Raw genomic sequence first — 24,875 nt, 5'->3', positions numbered from 1 at the left:
GTGGTGGTTAGGCAGATCTAAGGTTTTGGTGAGGTGGTGGTGATTGTTGTAGATCTAAGGTTTTGGTGGAGGTGTTGATGGTGGCGGCGGTGGAAGGTGGGTTAATGGTGGTGGCGGTCGATTGATGGTGGTGAGAGGTGGGAGATGGAGGTGGGATTTGAATGGTTTTGGTGGAAGTGTTGATGGTAGTGGCGTTGGCAGGTAGGTTTACCGAACCAACATGATTGTCATTGATATTGATCAGCTTGTTGCACCCATTTATGAATATATCCATATGTATAAGAGTTATCAGATCCTTTTCATCAAAATAGTGTGGTAGAGAGAGAGAAAAACTTGTAAAGAGATAGAGAGAGAGGTAAAGAGAGAGAAAGAGTTAAATAATAATAATAATAATAATTTTAAAAATGTTCTGTTTTATTTTTTAAATAATATTAAATAAATAGGTAAAAAGACTAAAATACCCTCGGGTATCCATATTTAACAAGAAAATTTAACCGAGTTATGTCAAAGGACTAAATATGCAACAAGGGCAAAACCTGTCAAAATTCGTTGAAAAGGATACTGCCTGAAAAAGGATACTAAGATAAAGGACAAAACGTGTAATTTTTCCTATTATTAATCATACACACCGCGTGAAAGCCACACATTGCATGAAAGCATCCCCCTCCCTTATTTATCTCTCTCTTTGTTCCTCCCAAAACCCTAATTAACCTTTCTATATTTTCCAACTTTCTTTGAATGGCAACTTCTGAGACGGTGAATCAGGAAGATCCTCAACCACAAGTTTTACTTTCTATCAACCACAACAAGAGTAAGTGTATATTTTTCAAGTGGAACGTTCTAGTTTTTTTTTTGTTTTTTTATCCATCAAGATTTTCTAACTTGGATCTTTTACATTGCAAGCTCCATTCCACAACAACAATATTATTACGTGGAAGAACCTGAAATTCAAGAAGTTATTCAAAATGATCAAGATGATCATTCACTACTAGAAATGTAAGTGTTTTCTTTTTCAAGTTTGAAACTTCCTTTTTATTATCTTTTCAACTAACATTTTCTAAATTCTTTTACATTGCAAGGTGTAATGGGACATTCATCCACATTCCACAACAACCATATTATCATGTGGATGAACCCGAAATTGAAGAAGTTACCGAAGATGAAGATGATCATATACCTAGGGCCGTCTCCGAAAATCCTTAAAAAGATTTGGGCCATGGGCAAGTAGATAAAACGGCCCCTTATAATATAGTCAATGATACAATTTTGAAAAGAAAAAATATATGTATCTGAATTAGCACACAGACACACATATATATATACACACACATACTAGAAAATATAATAATAAATGAAAAACTGGGGCCCAAAAATATATATAAACTAGCAGGATCAAACTCGCACGTTTCATACGGTGAAAACTCTGTTTGTTTCAACACACTCGCTATAGCAAATGAAAGAAAAAACCTCAAAAATATAGTCGTAATAGTCTAAAATGTGTTCACTTCATTAGTTTTGTATAATAAAAAAGAGAAAACATTCAAATAATTACTAAAAGTTGTTAAGTTTAATTTAACTTAAATAATAAACAAAACAAAAAAACAGTAAATAACAAAAAAAAACTTTTAAAAAAGTAAATAACAAAATGTTTCAGTTTTAAATTAGAAAAAAGTAAACTTAAAATGAACGAAAGAACAAAACAATAAAAAGTAAAAAAAGATTCTCATGCTAAAGAAAAACAATAAGAAACAAAAAGGAAAAATAAAGGGAATTTTTTTTTTCAAAAAATCTAGAACACTTGTGAGTCGAACGCGCGTTGCTTCTATCTCCTACCTTTTGAAATGCAAAGTGAAGGCCATTAAAACCAACAGATGCCATACAAAATGAATCTAAAACAAAATACATATATAAACACTAAATAAAATTTTATAAAAAAGATTCGGACCCCGGGAGAGTTTGGCCTTGCGTGGTTGCCCACCCTTCACTCCCTCCAAACCGGCCTGCATATACTAGTGTTGCCTACTCAACCCATGTAAGTGTTCTTTTTCAAGTTCAGATTCCTTTTTATTATCGTTTCAACTAACATTTCAAACTTATTTTACATTGCAAGGTCTCATGAGGCATTCATCAGCATTCCACAACAACATTTCTATCATGTGTAAGAACCTAAAGAAGAAGATCGTCCACCACCAACGTTACCAACGCAACTAGTGTAAGTATTTTATTTTTCAAGTTAAAATTTTCTTTTGTTTCTTTTCAACTAACATTTTATAACATCTTTTACATTGTAAGGTATCGTGGGACAGTCGTAAAAATTCCACGACGACGATAATATTACTACGTGGAAAGTCTCGAAAATGATGATCATCGAGCACAACAAGTGTTACATATTCAACCTGTCGAGGGTGATTCAATGTAAGTCTTATGTTTCATCAACCTATTGTGGATCATTTACTTACTTTATATATTATGTGATGTTAATATGTGTGATGTTCTCACTATTTATGTTAATGTTTATGTTTCACTTCTAGTATCTTGTTCATTAAAATATTATATGTTACTTTAAGTTTTCATTAACTTGCATAATTTTTATTCCTAACCAGGTTCCAAGCCGAGGTTAAACGTTTACTTCAGTCGTATCTGATGTTACTGGCTATTAATCGATACTTTGATATATCCCATATCAAATGGCTGTTTGTGGTGTCTTTCTATTGTTTTATGGTGGTTGTTTGGAGTGGTGGTGCCGCTATGCGTTGCGAGAAACATCCGAGCTTTTTTCGCCGCTTCACTACCCTAAATAAAACGACCTTCTTTATGTTCGTTTATGGTGCGTTTACAACATTGATGATAGCTATATCAACTGCTCTTCTTCAAAGTATTAATTGCCCCTGGCCTCGTCATTGTATGTCGAAGTAGAAAAATGGGTGATCATTATATATATATATATATATATATATATATATATATATCCCTTTTTAATATATGGATATATAGTCTCCACAACCAGCACTTACAGTAGAAAAATGGGTAATTAGTATATGTTATTGTAAACTAGTGGGAAAGCCCGCGCGTTGCAGCGGGTACGTCTGTTTTGCCGTCTTGTAGTTGTTGTTAGGGCTTCTTGTGTCTGTATGATGATTGTGGACTATTCCTTATGACGACAACATTTTATGGAAATAAAAGATGAAAATACAATATTAAGCTTTCATCACCATCAATCACTACTAAATCAATTACCATCTTATAGTATCAGATTTAGTAGAAGGCTTAACCGATGTGCTGAGAATCAAACATGCAGTTGTTGAGCTTTTCCTTAATACTAAAAACTCATATCAAACCCAACCCCAAACCCGATTAGATAAGCTTGTCCCAAACCTGTCACACCCCAACCGATGGCGGAAACATTGGGGCATGACACTGAGCGAAACAAATTGTCCAAGAGAATCCATAACAACTATTAATGACAATATATTTAATGTTAAAGTCCCATACCCATAACATATAAAGTAAAAATAGTCATTACAGACAGAGTTTCTCAAAAACAAGTAAACTGTTCCGACAACTAAGATTTCTTATTTGGTGAGTTTCTAGACCTCCTACTCGATTCATTGAAGCAAACATAGCCTCCTATCAACCTGCCACATACGTTAAAATAAAGTCAATACACAGAGTGTAAAGGTGAGTACACAAGTTTTCATAGTATATAGTATAGCGAAAGCGTTTACGGATAACCAGCATGTAACACGTAGAAAGGTGAATCAAGTAGGCTATCGACAATGATGTATGCAACCGACATGACTGCGAGTGTAGAATGCGCAACACATTATCACCACTGTGACCATGTGAAGTAATACCCTTAACAACCCCTGTCCACGACAGGTGCTGAGTCCAAACTATAGTACTATCGTTGCTAAGGTGTCAGGTAACAATCATTGTGTAACATAACATACAAGCATTCATCGAGTCACGTAATGCATGCGAGAGCGGTTAGCATATAAAAGTGTTTGCGTTGAGTGTTGGTGTATGTTAATAGCGAACGTATGTAACAACCAAAAGTGCGTTAAAAGAAAATGGGTTCGAGTATTCTCACGGTAGGTGTTTAGCTAGTAAACACAGTACTTGGATTGAAGGGAGCGCATTGAGATTAGCCTGAGCATAGAACAATAGCGTAAGCGTTGAATGAGTGTGGGTGTTTGTAAATGTTTGGAAACTTTTGAAGTTTTCTTTGTAGTATTTAATCAAGTCATCCGGTCGGATGCTCATCCGGACGGATGGCCATTCGATCGGATAGCTATTCGATCAAGGAACTTGAAGTTTAAAGTTTTGATCAAATAGTTTTGAAACATTGGGAGTTTATAAAAGAGACTGATCACCTGGTCGAATGGTCATTCGATCGGATGGTCATCCGATCGGATGGTCATCCGATCGGATGGCCACTCGAGTGGGCGACCAGTTGGTTTGAAATCTCGTAAAATTTTCCAAGTTAAAAAGTTTTGAGGTTTAATGGAGATGGCGTGACGACGTGTCAAACAACGGGAATCCACACCAAGTCTAGCTCATTCGATCGGATGGGAATCACCCCATTCGATCAGAATAACCGTTCTTGATGGAACTTCATGTTTAACCCGTGAATCGGTCATCTTGTAACGCCTTGCGTTTTCATACTTTCCATATTTAGAAACCATTGCTTGAAATTCTATTTTTTTGGAAATCTTGTATTCCTTGTAATTGTATTTCGTTGTATCGTTGTAAAATCCGAGAATTTGATCGTAATGAAACGAACCTTTTATACATCATTTATACATGTTTATACATTGATACGTGCACTCGTTTGATAGATGGTTCGTGATTCGTATAAACGTAAGCTTAACTCGTAAACAATGATTGTGTATTCGTAATCCTTAAATCTTCATACATTAAAACACTTAGTTATTCGATTATAAGATTAAGTTGTATGTTTTTTTTCACTTGATCATACCAAACTATAAACCATACATACTTGTTACATTTCATGTGTTATACACACCTATGTTATCACACTTTTTGCTAAATTAAAACATGTCATTTATGCATTTTGGATCTTGTTACAAGTTACATACATACTAGACACCATGTAACACTTTATTAAACATCAAATATATACCTTCTAATGTCAAAAAATAAAATAAAATAAAAATTATAGGGCTGTTAACAGCCTTGCATCAGCCTACTTAATTTCCTTGGTTTGAGTTATTTAGCCCACTAAACACTTCCAAAGCCCAACCCAATGAAACCCTAATCCATCCCCAATATAACCCAAGCCTCCTCCAAGCATTTTTCACTTTCTAAACACTCTCCATTCACTCTCAAACACTCCAAACTGTAGCTGATTGCAGAAGTTCGAGCAGATTTATACCACTTCACTAAAGTGAGCATAACTCACTCATTCTTATCTGATTCACTCGATTCTTTTTCCTACTACTTTGTATTGACCTTAGCTACATTTCCATTGGTTTTCCCAGGAAAACCAGAGCCTGGAATGTTGCCAAAAGGGCTTCAAAGTGGGCTGATTTTTCTGTTCTTGTTTCAAACTTTGATAAACTTGTTTAAACTTGAGGAAACTCATCTCAAACCTATGTCCTTATGCTTATAACCGCTTCTATGGTTAGTTAGGCTTAACAACAAGGTTGAGACATTCAAAATCAGAGGTATAAACCTCACAAACTTTCTGTTTTGTTCAAGGGTTTTAACCCACAAGTGATGTTAAGTTCAAGACTTGATGATTGTGTGATTTAGGATTAGCTTGGGCTAACCTACTTGAAAATCCACACATTGCTTGATGTTTTCTCGTAGATTAGTTGTTCAATTCTATTGTTTCTTGTAAGTTCATGGCCCTCCTTGTTGTTCATAACAACAAGTGTAGTGGTGAACAATAGAGGTACCTAAATGGAAGCTTTGTTCTTCCTACCTCATGTATGAATTCCATGATACTTAGAGGTGCCTAAATGAAGACTTTAATCTTCTACCTCATGCTTGACTTATATGATGTAATATACACTATGTAATACTTATGTAATAACCAAATAATCGAACTCTTGGTGATGAACTAATTATGACAACTGTGCTCTGTAAATGATGTATGATGTAAAATAATATCAATTATCAATAAAATGATGTGTTTTGGTGTTATTATGTGTGTATTTGTGTTTGATGATTTTACGATTTGCTTCGAGTTCGATTTCAAGCTTTAAATCACTTTCTGGAAAGTTATACGCAAACTGGTGCGTAAACGTAATCAGTTTAACGCGAAAAACACTCCGGAATAGTGAAATAGGCTTAACATACCTTAAATAACCTTTACATAACTTAGAAATAAGTTTTGGATGGTTTGGTGTGTCGAAAACAAGTTTATTCGATCGCAGGGACTAATTGTGTCAAACTGCGAAACTATGCCGATTTGTACAGTAACGTGTGACAACCCTCACCAAACCAGGTATCCGTACAAATTAGTTAATATTTAATTGATGCTTAATTACTGTGCTTGCTTACAATTGTGGATAAACTACTATTTGAATTCTGATACATACACATACTTGCATCATACTTTATTAACTGTCACTCCATTATTTACATGCAAACTACAGTGACAAACTTGATGCACAATAGCGCAGTAGCACAATGAACGGGTAACCCATTAAACATGCTGATATAGCCAGCATCAGACAGACACTGTCTCTAAGGCCAGTATGAGCCAGGAATAGTTTACTACACTAGTAAGAGGTGTAGGGAGGTGAGGATTGTAGAACTGCGTCACTAGGTATTAGATACAGTGACCGGATGTGCCTAAAACATGATTTAAACACAAAATCCTGCACTCTACCATAAAATTCAGCATTTAAGCAAACTAGTAAAGTGCAAAAACATGGGAAAATAATACTAGACACTTTCCAAAGTGTCGGGAATTCATTGTGTCACTAAAAATAATATTAAAGACACTTTAAAGCTTTGTTTGACACTTTAACGGATCAGTATCCAACCGAACAACCGGACTTTACCCGGAACATAAAAATATTGGCAATGACATTGTTTTTCCTTTTCTGAGCCAGTTAGGGTCCCCGAATACCCTAACACCCGGTACAAAACATAACACACTAGTAACTTACTTAACCTCCTAACTAAACTAACTATAGCCTAACCATCTAGTTCAAACCAAACCAATTACCCCCGGCCCCCTGACCAAAATCGGTCCCATGTGGGGACACCCCACAAATTTTTGGATTATTATAATCTCTCTTGCTTCATATCTAGAAGACATTTTATCTAATGGTTAAGAACATTGTTTAGTCTATAAATATAACTCAAGGTCCATCATTCATTTCACTAAACCACACTTAACAAAATCACAACTCTCCCTCCTCTCCTTGATATCTCGGCCGAGAGCATCCACATACATCCAACCATTTTCAAGTTTTGATCTTGCAATTCCAAATACATACAAAGGTGAGGGATCACATATAAGGAGGCTCGGTGCTTACGGAATCACAAGGACCTCTCTACAACGCTATTAACCACCTTGTTTTCGCTTGATTTCTTCCCTAGCCTTGAGCTAGTTGTAAATGCTTCTAATCACTCTCTTGTTCATGTTTGAAGTGGTTAATAAGAAGTTTAAAGGATAAAATTCATAAACACTAAAGATCAAAGTTTAAAGTCTTGTAAGAATGACAAACAAAGTGGTTAAAGAGTAAATAATAGTGTAAAACTTATGAAACTTGTTTTGTTATGATTATTTTATGTTGTTTGATGCTAGTAGTAGAACGGATCGTCATCTAACCGGGCTAGGTCATGTTCATGAAACATGAACTAGTGTTATGTTAAAGTGTGAAAATGATTAGATGATGAACTCTACTATTTATGAACATGAACTTGTGTAAAAATAGTTTTTCTTGTAAAATGAAGTTCTAAACTAGTAGATCTAAAGATCTACAAGTGGTATTTTCGAAGAACCAAGTGTAAGATGCAAACCATGTTTAAAAGCCGGATCTTTCTTGAAATAAAAGCATTTTTGCGAACAAACAAGTGTGTAGACACTTGTGTAACAAAAGGTTTTAACAAAGAAATATACTTGTAATTTTTGACCAAGAAGTTGTAAAGATGCATCTTCTTTAAAAATAAAGCTTTCAAGAAACCGATTTCATTTTTAAGGATAGAAAGATCTACTAAAAATAATGGAAGGATACTATATACTTTTACACAACTTACAAGTTCATGTGTTTGCAATTTATGTATATTTTTTACTAGTTTGATGTCTTGATATTGAATAATGAATTGAAAATTGTTGATTGAATTTTGAAAAGAAAATGATACGCTTGTAAGCGTGGCCACCTCCAGTTACAAAGGAAACTCTGGCGAAATTATTCCAGAAATATAACACTTGGAAAATATTTTTACAACAAGTGTTATGAATATATTTTAACTTGTTTTTTTTTTCAAATAAAATTCGCCATGGATTTTATTACAAAACTTCTAAGTGTCGGAGGTGTGATTTTCATAAATAAAACTTGCTAAAATATATATTTAGAATATATATTTTTCATAATAGCACTTGTGTGAATTTAATGATTATTTTGTGAACTACATAAATATTATTTTTAGAGTAAAAATAATATTACTGGAACATACTGAATATTAACGACTCCAAAATAATACCAACGCCTTCACAATGAATATTTGAGTTACACCGGTATTATTACCACCCGAACTATAAAATGTAACTTATGTATTTTCAGGAAATACTCTTAAATGCGTATTTTGACAAAAGTATTATTTTGGGAAAATTATATGGAATAAAATATAATATTTTTGGGAAAAATATTTATATTTTGGAGATAGAATTAAAATATATTTTAAGTGTGACTTAATAATATATAAAATAATGTATAGAAATGGATCCAAACTTATAACTTTAGGCTCATGGGCAAAAGATCAAATACAAATAGTCTTATCGTACAAAACGTACGAAAGACATGAAAAGCTAAAAAACGCAGTGGTATTTTCGTAATTATTTACTCGTAGAGTAATTATCAAAATTACTCTACAAATGATTTATGATTTTGTAGGGTAATTTTGATCTTTTAGGGTAATTTTGTAAAATGATCTTTTAAGGTAATTTTGATCCTGTAGGGTAATTTTGTAGAGTATCATAATTACTCTACAAATGAAATTGTAGGGTAATTTTATCTTGTAGGGTAATTTTGATCTTGTAGGGTAATTTTAATTCTGTAGGGTAATTACGAGTAAAATAATTACGAAAATGTCAGCACTTTTTTTTACCTTTTCATGCCTTTCGTACGATAAGGCTATTTGTATGGATCTTTACCCTAGGCTCTAGTGGAGTTGACATAAGGGATGAGGCTAATGACGCTCATTTTGCCTACTTAAGAACTCACAAATCATGCATTGTCACCTTATTTCTATTCTCAACGTAATTGTAACATCCGTAAAAAACGGATCCCCAAAACCCGATTTGTTATGTAAGTCGGATCCTATAAGTATTTAATGAGAACGAAATTTTCCCTCCATTTCTTTATTATTTATTTTGTGACGTGTCACTCTTATTTAATTAATACAATAGCGACTGAGACCGAAAGAAAAGCTTAAATTATAATAGAGTTCGAAAAACTAAGTTAATTAAGTTAGAAATTGTGAAGAGATTAATAAACTAAGTTAACTATGATATTCAACCGAATTATGAACTTGAAGGACTTTTTTTGAAATTAATGGAACTCAAAAGCCGAGGGGCTTATGATGTAAATCCTGAAAGTTTTTAAGTAAAAAAACAAATAAAAGGGGGAGGCCCGGGTTTTGAACCGGAGACCTCACCCTTCATCAGCAACAACAACACACAATAACATCATTGTACCACCATGGTGCTTGTGTTAGAACTAGGAGGTAGTAAACCTTTACGGCAGGCGGGGCGCAGCGTTGTGGTACGTGGTGGTCGGGTGACCACGCGTGGAACACCGCCGCCACTGAAGGTGACCACGTGTGGTGGTCATAACGCGTGAAGATTGATGAATGTTACCGTTGAGTTGAACGTTGGGGTGACCGTTGGACGAGAAAAAAAAATTAAACTATATATATATATATATATATATATATATAGACACACCATCATTAAACCCACAAAAAATACAACCTTTCAACCCACAAAAATATCATCTCTACACTCTACATTCTAAACTGAAAAATGGAATGTTCAAGTAAACGCAATTCGTGCTCGAAGAAAAAACCCACATGGCCAAAGGTTCGAGCTAATCTTGGCGAGCCGGCGAGATTTCGCTTGCATGACGAAGCCGACCCAATCCCACCATTTCAAACCCAACCGTTTCCCAACCAACCATTTCCCCACCAACCCTTTCAAAATGAACCGTTTCATAACCAACCGTATCAAAACCGATCGTATCAAAACCAACCTTTTATTCCACCATTTCAAACCCAACCATTTCAAATCCAACCGTTTCAAACCCAACCGTTTAATCAAATGTCACTCGACCCACTAGAAGATAACAATCTCATCCACCAATTCGCCCGTGCATACCGTGAACCACAACAACAACTTGATGTCACACCCCTATTTTCCACGTGTCACCGGTGGGCCCGGTGGGGAGTATCGTGACGTAATTGATATCATCATAGTCAAACAACACAACATATAAATGCACAGCGGAAATAAAAGATATAGATTTATTTCAACTGAATAAATTGTATTGTTTAAGTATCACAAAATAGTCGAAACAGATCCACAGGCGGATCAAATAAAAAGGAAAACTGTTCAACAGACTTTGACATCTAAAGCTTGCGAGACTTGAGTAATGATGCCTGGAGTAGCCAGCCTATTTCGTCTAGTACCTGCACTTAGCCTTTTTGGAAAATACGTCAGTTTGCACTGGTAAATAGAAGTTAACTGACTCATTTTGAAAAGAGTTTGAAAATTAAGGATCTGGCACGGTATGCTACATTTTCACGCTGCGTAAGAGTTATGGGATCATCCAAGTTTAGGGGTTGTGGCTTTTACCTGGACGAGTCACAGTTCTTAAACTACGTCTGTTTTATGTTTGTAGTTATGACTTCTGAACAATGTTTTTATATTACTAGGTTGTAATTCCCGTTGCATGTGTCAACGCTTTAAAATAATGTTGTGGTACTTTTATTTTAAAACTTAAATCAATGGATGATCTGCTTGGTTTTAATTTCATATAGCTTGTTGTGATTAAGCTATGGTATTAAGAAGTCACACCAAATTAACCCACGCTTCCGCAAAGCGAGGGTATGACAGCTTGGTATCAGAGCTTTGATCATAGCGAACTAGGATTCCTTCTCGAGTCTAGACTATGATCACTAGGGCTCTCACGAAAACATTTTTACATTGCATACACTAAGTCCAGATCCATGTCACAAAACGTTTTTACAAACAAAAGTTGAGCACTTTTCCTTCCTAAAATATATGGTTCAGTCGGGGAGACTGAGGGGTTCAGTTGGGGAGACTGAGGGGTTCAGTCGGGGAGACTGAGGGGTTCAGTCGGGGAGACTGAGGGGTTCAGTCGGGGAGACTGAGGGGTTCAGTCGGGGAGACTGAGGGATTCAGTCGGGGAGACTGAGAGCTTTAGTCGGGGAGAATGAGGGAATTAGTCGGGGAGACTAGGAGATTTAGTCGGGGAGACTGAGGGAATTAGTCGGAGAGACTAGGAGATTCAGTCGGGTAGACTGGGAGGTAGTCTAGTGGGACTAGGAAAACTATTTGATTGCTTGTTGGTGACTAACATGTTTATATGATTATATGATTGATTATTTGTGCATGTGTGTGTGTTTATGTTACAGACATCATGCCGTCATCCGGTACTGGAGAGTCGGACACCACAGACCCCATGCCTATAGTATCAGACGACATAGTCTCATCAGAGCACGAGGTGTATACCTCAGATACAACCAGCACGGACGACGATGATTTCCAGCCATTTGCGCTGCCCGATGTGGTTGCTGAGCCCGCTGATGGCCCTATCGCTGGGGACTTGCCACTCGTGGTGATCCCTGCCCCTGTGCCTCTTGCCGCTTACCCAATTGTCGATATGCCCCTCGACGTAGTCGCTGACGACGACGTCGACTTGTTTGACGAGGACCCACTCGAGGATGATTTTGAGGGCGAGGCCCACATTGTTGCTGGTGATCTCCAACTTCTTACTGATGCTCCTGCTGAGGAGGCACCCGTTCATTCACCAGTCCCAGACTCCTTTGAGTCTGTGGCATCTGCACCATCACACGCGCAGGGAGTACAACACCATTCGCATGACACAGACCCTGATATGGCATCATCTGCTGCACCTGCACCTGCCCCTAGCTTTGCATTCGATCATGATATTGATGATGATTCGGATCCTGTTTTCCCACCCGGTTTTGATCCAGATCATGATATTGAGTTTATTCATTTAGATCAGCCCATGGAGGATCCTGTAGCCCCCGTTGATCCCTTGTTTGTTGATCCAGCTGACTTTGACATGGAGTTTGACGATCCGGAGCCTGTTGTGGCCCCTGAGCCAGTTGTTGCTCCCGACCCCGCATTCGAGCATGACCCTATTCATGCTAATGTACCCGTTGTTGCTCCTATCGTTGATGATTTGCCTGTTGACGATCATCCTGTTGATGCTCCACCATTGGTGGATGATCATGCTGTTATTGCTCATATTGATGCTCCTCATGTTGCTGATATTCCTGCTGATCCTGTTGTTGCCCCTCTTCCTGATCCCGTGCCTGTGCAGCCTGATCATGCACCTTTTGTGACCCATGTTGATCCTCGATACGCGCACACCCGAAATGGGTGGATAGATGATGATGATGACTACCCGCCTTTCGTGGTACCTGTTACACCTGCTTCAGTACCTATTGATGCACCTTTGTTTCCTACATACGTCACTGATGCGCATCGCGCAGACCTTCCGGTTTCATTTCTCCAGGACATCCCTCCGCCACGTCCTGAAGAAGCTTCATCTCGTCAGCCATTTGGTCATGTACCTTTCATGTCAGGAGGAGATCAGTTTGTACCTCCGATTTCTCATCATACTTTTGTTCCCCCTGTTGCATCATCTGCTATACCATCTTTCGCTCCATCTAGTGAGCCGTTCCTCTGGACTTCTCTACCCATCATGCCACCATCTGATCCTTATCATCCTTATCACATGGGTTATTCTACAGAGGATATTCTCAGGTCTTTCATGATACAGCAGGAGGCGCTGACCCGTCGCGTGCAGGAGCTCGAGAGAGCTCAGCGACTCCCGTGCCAGTGCCAGACTCCACCTGCAGTATCTCATCCTCCACGTCCACTTTCACCCGATTCTGCTGCTCGCTTTTGGACTCCTGAGCAGCAGATAGCTTACTTGTTGCGCTCTCATCGAGCTATGGAGGAGGATTGGCTTCACATGCGACGTTTGCTCTTTTCTCATTTTCCCCCTCCTCCACCGCCATCAGCTTAGGGCCATTTTGTACGACACGGGTAGACTTTTGATGAGAGGACGGCGATTGTGCAGACTTTACAGCCTTTTTGGAGACCGCATTTTGGATGATTTTGACCTTTGATGATTTGTATATTGGATGTATTGACACTGATTTGATAGTTTTAGACTAGGGCGATGTGGCCCTTAGTCATGGATGTTGTATGATACAGTTGTGTACTTGTAAACCTTACATTGTGGTCTCGATTTATGACAGTGGAATCGCAGTATTCTCATCATATGTGATGTTTTAATTGATTGTTTATGTTCTATAACATGAGATGTTATGTGTTTGATTTATTTAAAACATGAGGTGTTATGTGTTGATATTGTTGCTATATACGTATGATCCTTCTATTTATTACGACCTGACCAACGTGAACACATCTTTTAGAAGATGCCACCAAGACGTCAGACACGCATGCCTACCAACGAGGCAGAACTCCAACAAGTCATTACTGCCGCCATTGCGCAATATGCTGCTTCGCAGGCGGAAACCAGTGGGAATATCTCCCAAAACAACGGCAATAACAATCCGCCTCATGGTAATGTTGAGTCGTTGAGACATAATGTGATACATTTGGATATTTTTAGCACGTTCGCTAATACCATTTGTATATTCTAACGTATGTGCAGGGTGCACCTACAAGCAGTTCCTAGACTGCAAGCCTGTAAACTTTGATGGCACCGGAGGTGCTGTTGCTTTTGTAAGATGGGCCGAAAAGACTGAGTCTGTTCTTCGAATGAGCAAGTGCGCTCCAGACCAACAAGTGACTTACATTTCTGGGCTATTTTTGGACGGAGCCCTATCATGGTGGAACTTACAAGTACAAATTCTTGGTGAAGCCGCTGCATATGCAATGACATGGAACGAGCTAAAAGAGCTTATGCGAAGGAAGTATTGCTCTCGTGCTAAAATTCAAAAGTTGGAAACTGAATTCTGGCATCTCAAGATGGAAGGACCCAAAATCGCAGAGTATGTTCAAAGGTTTCACGATCTGTCTCATGTGGTACCTTACATGGTTACACCAGAATTCAAGTGAATCGAGCACTTTATTTGGGGTTTAGCTCCACAGATCATGAGTATGGTCACTACTTCAAAGCCTGCGATATTCACAAAGGCCATCGATCTGAGCGTAGCTCTTACTGAGGAGGCTATCCGCCTAAACAAGTTTTCAAATGTTGAACCAAGGAAGAAGGAAACTCACGTAGAGTCATCTGGCGAGAACAAAAGGAAGTTCTCGAACTTCAAACAAGGAACAAGTGGTGTTGGTAAGAAAGGAGAATCAAGCACACTGGTCCAAGCTACAACCGGTGCTGGGAAGAAGGGAAAGGGTTATATGGGTACACATCCCAAGTGCAACACCTTCCAGCGTCACCATTCTGGCCGGTGTGGGTCAAAAGTATGTGAAGCATGTGGAAAGGTTGGCCACTCGAAGGATTCTTGTTGGGCTATTGCTGGCCGGGGAGGCCAAGGAGGTTTTGGTAATCGGAACAATAATCATGGTGGCAATGGAAATCTTGCACAAGGAAATAATGGAAGCAATGCTAATCGAGGAAACAATGCAAATCTAGCTGGTAATGTGAATCGAAATCAAAACAACAATCTAGCTGGGAATGGAGGAGGAAATGGTCAAAGAATGGGTTGTTTTAACTGTGGTGACATTGGGCATATTAAGAGGAACTGCCTGGAATTGAACCAAGCACGAGGAAGAGTCTTTAATATCGAAGCGAGGGAAGCGCGCCAGGACCCCAATGTTGTTACTGGTACGTTCCTTATAAACCAACGCTTTGCATCCGTTTTGTTTGATACTGGTGCTGATTATAGCTTCATGTCGTTAGAATTTAAGAATATGCTTGGGTTAGCCGCTAGTAAATTAGATATCCCGTACTCGATTGAATTGGCTAATGGAAAGCTGGTTGAAGCTAATGAAGTTGTCAGAGGTTGTGTAATCGAGTTGGGAGAGCGTGAGTTTGCTTTGGATCTACTGCCAGTCAAGTTGGGAAGCTTCGACGTGGTAGTAGGGATGGATTGGTTATCGAGTAACAAGGCTGAGATTATTTGACGCGAAAAGATCATTCGCATCCCAACCGATGATGATGAAACAATTGTGGTTCATGGGGAGAAGCGAGATACACCTCTAAGAATCATCAGCTGCCTGAAAGCCCGAAAGTGTTTACAAAAGGGATGTGCTGCCTTTCTGGCACACATCGTGGATAAGAAAGCTGCAAAACCGAAGATCGAAGACATCCCTGTCATGAGGGAATATCCTGAAGTCTTTCCAGAGGACTTGCCAGGATTGCCACCCCAAAGGCAAGTGGAATTCCATATTGACTTGGTTCCAGGTGCTGTGCCTGTGGCTAAGGCACCCTATAGACTTCCACCGTCAGAGATGCAGGAATTGTCGACACAACTTCAAGAGTTGTTAGACAAGGGATTTATCAGACCAAGCCTCTCACCTTGGGGAGCTCCAGTCCTGTTTGTCAAGAAGAAAGACGGTAGTTTTCGTATGTGCATTAACTACCAGGAATTGAACAAGCTGACGATCAAGAATAGGTATCCTCTGCCAAGGATCGATGATCTATTCGACCAGTTGCAAGGGTCAAGCTTTTACTCGAAGATCGATTTGCGATCAGGCTACCATCAGATAAGGATACAAGAGAAAAGTATCCCGAAGACAGCCTTTAGGACTCGTTATGGACATTACGAGTTCCTAGTTATGCCCCTTTTTCTCTTAACTGTTTTCAGTTTTTAAACTGCGGGGGTGAAATACATGTTAGTATGATTACGAGTACTTTTTACATGGTATGGTTAGCATAAGGAGGGTTACTACTTAGATCATTTGAGTGAGTAGGCGGGAACTGAAGGCCATTAATCCTCAGTGTAGGACCGAGGGTCAGTAGCGGTAGATCTATCTGGGTGTAGCGAGCCCAGCCCCAGGCCCAACAGAACGGACCTCGGGGTGACTTTGAGCCCGACGCAAAAATCTGCTAGGTTTGAGTCTTCCTGCTGCACTTCACACATATCAATGGCCTTGCAAACCATTGGTGATCTCTTTATTTCCTTATTTGCTACATACCAGGGTTTTTATTCTTACAAAGGTTTTACATACTCACTACACATGAACTCGCTCAACATTTTTGTTGATTTTTCCAACTTACTTGTATTTCAAGGAATTAAGGATCTGGCACGGTATGCTACGTTTTCACGCTGCGTAAGAGTTATGGGATCATCCAAGTTTAGGGGTTGTGGCTTTTACCTGGACGAGTCACAGTTCTTAAACTACGTCTGTTTTATGTTTGTAGTTATGACTTCTGAACAATGTTTTTATATTACTAGGTTGTAATTCCCGTTGCATGTGTCAACGCTTTAAAACAATGTTGTGGTACTTTTATTTTAAAACTTAAATCAATGGATGATTTGCATAGTTTTATTTTCATATAGCTTGTTGTGATTAAGCTATGGTATTAAGAAGTCACACGAAATTAACCCACGCTTCCGCAAAGCCAGGGTGTGACATAACGAACATTCCGGAACTTGATCATAAGTTACACATACCCTAAATATCCTTTACATAGCCTAGAAATAGGCTTTGAGGGGTTCGGTATGCGAAAAATAAACTTTGTGATCAAACAGGGACTAAAAGCATCAAAAATCGCATAAGTTTGCATTTTCGCGTATATCTTACGTTCTGAACATATCCGGACATCCAAAAATTTTTGTAATCATTAAAATATTTTATTTTAGTGACTTGAATGCAAAAATACCATTCGTCGTGAAATTTGGATTGTTTTCGCGTCCGTTCGAGTTTTCATCGTAATTAACCGAATAATGCAACTGTACCACCAAACGAAATGACATCCGAGATGTTTTTGAGCATATTTTAAGTTCCCTATACTTTAACTTCATTTTAGAGCTGTGAAATGGGGTTAGCGGGGCTTAAACGTGTCGAAAACCAAGTTTTTAGCATGCAGGGACCTGTTCTGCCAAAAGTTGAAACTTGAAACTGACCTCCCCCGAGCCACGCGCCAGACCAGGTAATACCTGGCGTGCCACGTGACTGGGATCCAAACTCAGCATTCATTTTTCAGCAACTGGCTTGATTTACAGGGTCTTTTGTGTAAAATTCTCAATACTTGGAGCTGGTTTTCGACTTCCATTGTATTGTAATACCATGTGCACAAGTGTAGGGTCAAGATTACACCTTCCTAACACTTGGAATGATCTTGATGATCCAATCTTCCTATAAATAGCAAGGGGTTCTCATTTGGGTTCTTCACATTTGATCTCAATTTCCTTCTCTAAGTTGAAGCTCTCCTTGTGAAGCTTCATACCTGAGAATTTTTTAGTTCAAACCTTCATTGCTTGGACCCTTTGTAAGATTCTTTCATGCTTTTTATGTTTTTTAAGCATGAAAGTCAACCAGTGTTTAACTCTCTGCTTTGACCACGAGTTGGTCAACACAAAGTTCGTTTGAACTTTGCAACGTGAGCGTAATCACGATGGTTATAGTCCCCCGTGACTATACCTACTGATTACCACGTTGATTAGTCAAAGTGACGAGTCAAGTTTCGGTCAAAGTACGTGTTTTTGCGTGTTTTGAGACGAAACTATCCTTGGGTATCAAAACACTTTGTTTTGATATCAAAACCTGTTTTCTAACTTAGTTAAACATGTTTTAACATGTTTAACTCGTCACTTTTAGTCTATTGCTTGTATAGGGCCGTAAGTCAAGCGGACTTAACCACCGTTTAGACTTTCAAACTCGACCCGTTTGGTCGATCATTAGGATCCGACCAAGCATGTTTTGTGACCATAGTTGTATAGGGAATAACCTTCCGAGGTTATACCTTATGGTCAGTTAGTTTAATTAGTTGTATGATAGGTAGTTTATATGCCTTAGGTAAATGACCAAAATGCCCTTTTCATGCATAATTGGTATTTAAGCATATGTAACTTAACTTTTGTCACTTAAACTGACTATGAAACATATTTAAACATGTTTAGGCTTATTGTTGGTGCACTACATCTGTCGACTTCGTCTTGTATCGAGTCTTACATTGTATTGTATAGATTAGGGCGTGTGTTACGAGAAAATAGGAGTTTGTATATGTTTTAGGTAGAGGTTTCGCTCATATGGTCTTAACCTGATAGTTTTGCTTATATGTACATGATAGGTTTCGCTTATATGGACATGTGTCCATTGGAGCGAAACTACCATGCCTATATATAGTGGTTCATTTGAGCGAAATCATATTGATTGTTTTGTATTCCATGCCGAAGTGCTGCCGGTGTGAAGAACTGCGTGTAATCGATTGTTAATCTATACAATCAGCAGTTTTAGTGAAGAATCAGCTATTTCTACCTCTGTTTCTTGTAATTCCGCACCTGAAACGTAGTTGAACACCTCTGAACGACTCAATCGGGTCAGAACACGATCCTACAAGTGGTATCAGAGCTCAGGAGGAGGAGTTCTGCTGAAATTAGCTGGAATTTATCGAGATTTCTTACTTCTACACCTTCTTTTATCATTTCAGAAAGTTTTATCGGTCGAAATTCGCTCAAAATTTCACAGAATGTGTGTTATTGGACATTAACCAACCCTGGAAAGTTTCGGACCAAAATACGGACTAAAAATGGATCAAATTGACCTCTGATTAGGTTTCGCTCTTTCGGACATTGTGTAGTTTCGCATTTGTGTCACCATTATTTGAGGGGTTTCGCTCCAAAAAATCAAGTAGTTTCGCTCCAGTGTCACATTAATTAATAGTTTCGCTCATTTGATCCTTGAAATTTCGCTTTTGTGAACTTTAGAAGTTTCGCTCATAAGGTTACATCAAGTTTCGCTCCAAAGGTCATCAAGTTTTTGCTCATCTGAACATTAGTAGTTTCGCTCATTTGAACATCAAGGGTTTCGCTTTTGTGATCATTCTAGTTTCGCTTATCTGTCACTGAATTTGAAAAACGTGCTAAATTATAATGGATACTGAGTTCTACAACGCATTTGCAACGCCGTCTGGTCCAGCTGCTATTGCTCAAGCTATGAACTTAGAAAATGAGACGGGAACCACCCAAAAGCCCCCTAAACTGATGAGTATCGAAGAATATTATGGGTGGAAAGACAGATTCGAGAACTGGGTTTAGGCAAACCATCTTAGGTCATGGGAATGTATACTGAAAAAATACGTGTTGCCCCGAACAGATTTACAGGTTCTTAAAGAGTTATCTGAGTTCACGGATCAGGAACGGGTTATGTACAAAGCGGAGAAAATGATGATCAGTCTGTTGCAACAAGCCATAAAAGACGACATATTCATTCTGCTACAGCATGACAAAACTGCAAAGTCTATCTGGGATGCACTTAAAGTCAAATTTGAGGGTAGTGAGAATGTGATCAAGAGCAAAAAGGCGCTGCTTAAGAAAGAGTTTGACTTGTTTAGCAGTTTACCGGGAGAAGACACAAAGAAGCTGATTGAGAGATACTGTCACTTAGTATGATCAATGTCGATGTTGAGTATTACTAAAGATCGTGAAGAGTGGGTAGACAAGCTTGCTGATGCGTTGCCACAGAAAGAATGGGGAACGTATTTGATGATTCTGAAAAACACGGGTGTTTATGATGGGTTGACAATCTCTCAGTTTATCGAAAAGATTGAAAGTCAGGATTTGGAACAGCAGAAGATCACTAGAATGAATAGTCCGAGTGGTCAACAGGATGTGAAGATGTATTATAAGGGTAGTATTCCGATTTCAGAATCTGAGAGAAGTCCGAAAATTCAAACTGCTTTCAGTGCTGGGGATTCAACAGAAAAAGCTGATCAGAGCTCAACCAAAAGAAGCAGTGGATTCTCATCATTTCCGAGTGTCAATCCTAAAGCGTCAAACACAAGCTTTTAGTCTCAAGGCACGAAGACAGGAAATGGTTATGTGATTCAGTGCAACATAGCTCTAAATCTTCCAGAAGTCAAAGTTTTTCTGGGAAACTACAAAAGACCACATGGCTCTACTTGGTTCTGTATTGTTATCTTATAAGGGTCTTGTAGCTGGTCGGATCGGAAATCCTATGCTCACAAAGGAGGATTACGATCAGATAGACACAGAAGAGATGGAATTAATGGATATCAAATGGTGTCATGTATCTACTTTAGGTTTTGATAAATCTAAAGTTACTTGTTTTCGATGCAGGGAGAAAGGCCATTTCAAGCGAGAGTGCAAGAACAGGGAAGCTAGTGGTGCTCAGAATCCATTTGGAAAAGATGATTACTACCGGAAAGCCATTTATCAGCAGGTTGGTCAATCACAAGATTCACAAACGGCACATGGTAGGAAGATTGAGGATTCCAAGAGAGCATGTTTAGTAGACTTCAACTGGAGCAATTACATATCTCCTGAGAGCAAAGCCTGTTTAATTGATCAAGATGATGAGAGACTACCTGAAGGCTTCAGCTGGGATATGTTTGTTGATGAAAAGGGAGAGTTCAAAGCTTTCATTGCCAAGATTGTCAGAGAACCAGACATGTTTACCACATGGATGAAATCTATTGGTGTGACTGTAGAAAGTGTGGAGGAACAGTCTGATGCATCTGACGAAAGCTCAGAAAGTGCTGATGAAAATTCACAGAGTGCAGATGAGAGTGTACAGAATGATATTATTTCAGAAAAAGAAGTTGTATTTGATCAAACACCGTCAGATTCTGGTTTATCAGATGCTGATTCTGAAAAATCTGTACAGTTTGATCAGTCATCAGTTGATAGTAGCAGTGATGATGAGGAAGAGAAACATATAAATATTGCTAAATCTCATCTATCTCCTGAAAGTTTTCATTTCTATTTTGCAGATCGCATGGAGAAACTGAAGGAGAAACGAGCTGCTAAAGAACAACAACCAAGAAAAACTGAAGATAATGTTCATAATAAGAATGTTGAAAGTGTTGCTGAGAAGTTGGTTGATACTGAGCAAGTGAAGGTAGAAGGAAAGGTGAAAGAAGAAGAAAAAGTGGTTGAAGGTGTAAAGACAATCGAGATTGAAAAGATTGTTGAAGTTGTAAAGCCTTGCGAGAAGTGTTTGGAAGCTTGCAAGGGATGTGTAGCAAAAGACGAGATAATAGCTGAGTATGAGAAGAAGAAGGAGCAGTTACTGTTTAATCTCAACTATGTGAAAGAATCTTATGATGTCTTGAACAAAACAGTAACTGGTCTCCAAAAGACAAACTCAGAAAGAGAACAAGCACTGACGATGATGAATGCAGTCATGATGACAAAGCAGAAAGCTATCAATTTCTACATCGAAGAAAGTGCTAAGTGGAAGCAAGAGTTGGAGACAGAAAAAATCGAGAATGAGAGAATTAGACGTTTGTTACAAAGTTATTCTAGTTCTGATTATCTCATTGATCGTATTTACCCAACTGTTGCATGTATGGAAGCTTTTCGAGACAAGAAGCCGAAGAAAAAGAAAGACTGTGGTAAGAAACCGACTGTTAGCTATAACAAGTGTCCACCTCCGATTTGGGAAGGGTATTCTCCTAGAAAACCAAACGAGGAGCAACTTGAAAAAGCAGTCAATACAAAGCTAAAAACCGACACAACTAATGAATTACCAGAAAACATTGATGTCACATTTACCTCGTCTGACACTGATCATGAATTTGAGTTAATCAAAAAGGTGGTCGATCAGGTGTTGGATACTGATGAGGATGAGTCAAAGTCAGAGTCTGGAGGGTCAAATTCGTTAGTCAACAGTCAAAAGTCATCGGTCGAACGGTCTTACAGTAAAGAGTTTTTGTTATCTAAGGCAAATTTAGATGATAAAACATTTGAAGTCGCATACACTTTAAATGATTCTGACAAATTATACTCTGACAAAAAGTTTCCAATAAGAAGTGTCAGATTTGAATTGATCAAAAAGGTTTTCAAAATGACAGAAATTAATATTTCTGAAATAAAAGATTTAAATCTTAATGAAAAACCTAAAAAATACACTTCAAGAGTTCAACAACGTCTAAACAAGAAAAAAGGTTACAATTCTGGTTCTGATTTTCAAAATAAACCTAACCAAAATCGTAGCTACAAAAAGAAAGGCTTAGGTTTTATTCCATCAGAAAATCATAAAAATGTGAAAAATTCTAAAACAAAAACAGAATTTGTGTCAGGTGGAAGTTCAGAAGAGGAACAGAAGAAACCATTCTGGAGACAGTCAAACCAGGAGTTTCTTGCTGAGAAAAGGAAGAATGGATCTGAAGTGTCACATCCAAAGGAAACTCGTACCTGTTACAGATGCAATGAAGTTGGTCACATTGCATGGAATTGTCAGAAAAACGCCAAAACAAAACAGAGAGTTTCTCAGAAATTGAAAGAAAAGGTTGTTGATGTTGCACCACCAACCAACAGACTTAAAATTTTTGAAAATTCAACATATGAGGTTGGTGAGTGTTCGAAAAAGAATTTTTATAAAAAGAAAGAAGAAGACAACCAAGTGTGGGTTGTTAAACAAGTGGATGTGAAAGTCGGCGATGAATCTGGTTCCACAAAGCCAGAAGAGCCACAAGGTGAGGTGAAAATTTCAGTGAATGATGATGATTTTCCATCACTGAAGTTTGAAGAAGTTAAGCAGAAAGTTGGGAAAGTTGACATCTCGAATCAATTTTACAATGAGAAAACTAAGTCTGATGTCGAGAAAACTTTTAATGGAAGTGTTAAAAAGATATTTGGGAAAATGTTGAATGGGAAAGCAAAGAGAGTTAAAGATTTTTATGCTACTAAAAAGGCAACTTACAACCCTACTATGCAAGAATTGAAAGCCATCAAGTCTAAAAAAACTTGGATGGAAGTTTGTTTCCTATGAAGTCTTAGGACTACGCCGGAGATCCCAAGTTTATATCGTGGATCAGGAATCGGCATCATTCATGTTTTTGATGAATTTGTATGTAAGTTTGTTGAAAATGTTTGAAATGTTACAGGATGAAGGACTACGCCGGAGCTTCCAGGTTGGTAAGCAGGAATCGGCATTCTGATTGGTAATTGTAGACGTAACATTCCTACAGTGGGTAATTGTTCAGATATACCTACAAGTGGTATTGTTTGTGATCTTACAAGTGGTTATATTTACAAGTGGTACAGAAGTTGCTTGATTGCAAAACGGTAAACCAGGGACATTGAGTTATACTTGATTTACTAACATGATAATAACTGACAAAATGATGAACCACATCCCCGTACTTTACAAGTGGTAAACCTTCAAGTGGTTAACATAAACTCATTTTCCGGAAAAATCATTTTGATTAAAACAAACTTAAGTGTTTCGAAATCTAAATGAGAAAGTGGTTTGTGATAGGGGGAGTTCTGATTGTTTAAGCCTAGTGATAGGCGATTTGATGCAATTCGATGTCAGTTGTCAAGTTTTTGTACAGTTTGTTTTGTGTTCAAGTGGGTCAAGAGTGTTAGTTTGTTTTCAAATTTTTCTTTAATGTGTTAGAATTTTAGGGGGAGTAGAAAATTTCAGAAAATCCAAAAACATTAGAAAATTTGAAAAATACAAAAACATGATAAAATCAAAAACGAGTTTTATTGTGAATAGAGGAAATGATAGTACATCAGTAGACTGTCACAACATGCTAAAGAATTGGAGAGTTAAAAAATGTGATAAACAATCTCATTGAGGATATGCCAGTATGTTTTTACACACTTAGTAAATTGTGACGAGATATAAACCTAAAATTTCAAACTTACTTGTTCTGTGGGTTAACAAATTCTTGGATATATAGGTAACCCCTGAAATCTTGTTTGAAAGGTTCCTTATTCTGAGATACTAGGTCTTTATGCTCAGTGATATCTGGAGTATTATCCCGGGACTTCTGCTGTATGGAAGTACTGACCTAGTCCCCGGATAATGCTTTCCGCAAAAGCTTGAAACATAGCTTCGCCCTCAGCAAGCTGATGAAACAATAAAATTGATAGTCACTGCTGTTGAAATCAAAAGACCCTCTAAAGGGGACACACTAAAAGTCGAAGCCGTCATCTCTTTGCATATACGGAAGTATCGACCTGAGCTCTCACGGCCCTCGCATCTAACCCCTATACAGATATCATCTGTGGTATACTCACATGTAAGACTGAATATTGGGATCTGGATACGGGAGTATATTCAAGTAGTAGGACACACGAATAAGTTCAAGTCTTTAAAACATTAACATCGTATCTCGGATTAGTTGAAATTTGTGTGAAAATTTAAGTGGACAAATATACTGACAATCTAAGTGAATTGTTTAGAACTTAAAATGTAATAAGCTTAACGGTGTTGGTGAGATGTCTCAAAACTGATATGATTCTCTTACACAAACTCACAAAAATATTGTTTG

The 24,875-nt window shown here is 38.1% G+C and overlaps 1 long non-coding RNA gene across 1 annotated transcript; it reads left to right on the top strand.

Moving 5' to 3' along the window:
- The first annotated feature begins 677 nt into the window (after positions 1-677).
- LOC110938628 lies at positions 678-3,208 on the top strand. The gene is made up of 6 exons (XR_002591540.2): positions 678-811; positions 904-996; positions 1,080-2,032; positions 2,111-2,212; positions 2,293-2,415; positions 2,604-3,208. It is a non-coding gene; the product is annotated as an uncharacterized LOC110938628 (long non-coding RNA).
- Positions 3,209-24,875: the final 21,667 nt, after the last annotated feature.

This window comes from Helianthus annuus, chromosome 5 (genome assembly GCF_002127325.2).
Source record: "Helianthus annuus cultivar XRQ/B chromosome 5, HanXRQr2.0-SUNRISE, whole genome shotgun sequence".
NCBI lineage: Eukaryota > Viridiplantae > Streptophyta > Magnoliopsida > Asterales > Asteraceae > Helianthus > Helianthus annuus.
This window is presented reverse-complemented; position numbering and strand designations above follow the sequence as displayed.